We start from the raw sequence: 2,335 nt of genomic DNA, 5'->3' as shown, positions 1-2,335 counted from the left end.
TATATATATATATATATATATATATATATATTAGCTTTATTTGCTTAGTTATTTAGTTTTTATTTTATTTTTGTTTCGTCTTTTCAAAGATAAAACTAAAGTATAAGGATAAAAATACTAACTAATTATTTTTCAGACTAATAAAGCTATATATAAAAACAAATAATTAAAGTACAACGACAAGCAATCAAGAAAATAGTAATATCAATAACTTATTTATCAAACTCATATTAATAGATTTTTTTTTATTTTTTTGCAAATGAAAACAAAATATAGATCTAAAAATATGGCAATGATAACAAAATTAAGCTTAAACTATATTCTTTGATAACATTTTTTTAAAGAAATGAACATGTGTTCTATGATACCGTGTTAGTATATGATACATATAATATGTTGTTGGTATCACTGAAGATTAAAGAGTTTTTTTTTTATAGAAACAAACTTATCCTTTATGGTACCATTTCAATATATGATATATATCAATTTAATATCATAGAGGACTGAGCTCTTTTTAAAAGAAATAAATTAGTCCTCTCTCTCTCTCTCTCTCTATATATATATATATATATATATATAGCGAATGAAATTATGTTATGGAGAAAATAAGAAAATAAGAAAAGAGAAACTAAAAGACAAAAAAAAGAAAGGAGCCAAATATATATATATCGAATGAAATTATGTTATGGAGAAAATAAGAAAATAAGAAAAGAGAAACTAAAAGACAAAAAAAAGAAAGGAGCCAAATATATATATATCGAATGAAATTATGTTATGGAGAAAATAAGAAAATAAGAAAAGAGAAACTAAAAGACAAAAAAAAGAAAGGAGCCAAATATATATATATCGAATGAAATTATGTTATGGAGAAAATAAGAAAATAAGAAAAGAGAAACTAAAAGACAAAAAAAAGAAAGGAGCCAAAAATGAAAGAAAAATTTAAAGAACAATAAAATTTGAACAAAAAAGGAAAATACGAAAAACACGAGAAAAAGAAAACAAATGTAAGCAAAAGAAGAGTAGAGAATTTAAAAAGAAAACGGAAAAAAGATAATTTTGTACAAAAATTACAATGAGTAGGTAAGGATAATTAGTTTGATTTTTGTGGATATTTTTGTATTTTTCTATTTTTCTATTATTAGAACATATGGAGTTAATTTTTAGCGATCTCCATAGTTTATTATACGAAGAAAAAGGCTTCAAAAAGCTTTCTTAAAGGAGTTTTTCTCGGAATAGGATGATTATGAACCAACCATATAATTTACATAATGTGCAAAGTATATATAAGCAGTGTATATTTTATACAAAATATACATATATTATATTATACTTATAATATACATACCTATACGCAACATATACACGCTATCATTATATATGTATTGTATACTTCTATCATATTGATAAACTAATTGTACATCGGGTGGTATATTTACATAACTTGTCCTTTCTAAACTATATGAAATATCGTAACTTACTAGTAATTTACCCTTCCCTTTTCAAACTGAAGTACGTTAACAACTCACATGGTCGTTTTATGTCTTAGACTCTTTTTCCCTTTTCAACCTCCCCAAAGCATCATTGTACCATTTAATTTGATTCGCGAGGTGATCATAAGTGTTTTGAAATCTCACTTTTGAAAATTTGAATAAGAAGTTCGATCAAAGTCAATATTTTAGATTAACGAATTAGAAATTGAGTTTTTCTAGTTCAATGATACCCTAGGGGTGATTTATAAGCTAGTCAAATGTTTTGCATGACTTTTGAAGTGAAGTGAGATTTCATTTGCGACCATATAATCAGCTGCTAAAGATAAAGGAAACTGAAGATATGGAACAATCAACATGTACAATAGAGTTGGAGTCACACTAGGACTAAGCTACTTATATCGATTAGGCTGCTACTTCTTACTGCAGTATTACGACTAGGATTAGATTATTTCTGCCCCTCCCTTGTTATTTTCTTAGTTTTTACCCACCCCCACACCACCTCACTCTCATCCACCTTTATTATCTTCTGCACATCTCTACATTATCTCAAACAAGAAAATTTAAATTCTTATTCCTCCGTTTCTTTTAAATAAAAAATCAACTAGAATTCAAAATTTAAAAAATCCAGGAAATTTAACTGAATAACTACTAGCGATAACCTCATAATGGAAGTAATTTTTAAATAAAATTTTATTCCTTCGTTTCATTTTTTTTAAAAAAAAATCTAATTTTTGGTGTGGAACTGAAATTTGATCCAACTGACCATAAGATAATTAAATTTAGGGAAAAGGGTCAAAAATACCCCTCAACTTTGGTTTATTAGTTGACTATACCCCTGCCGTTAA

Source organism: Solanum tuberosum, unplaced genomic scaffold (assembly GCF_000226075.1).
Source record: "Solanum tuberosum cultivar DM 1-3 516 R44 unplaced genomic scaffold, SolTub_3.0 scf00119, whole genome shotgun sequence".
Lineage (NCBI taxonomy): Eukaryota > Viridiplantae > Streptophyta > Magnoliopsida > Solanales > Solanaceae > Solanum > Solanum tuberosum.
Note: the sequence above shows the minus strand (reverse complement) of the source record.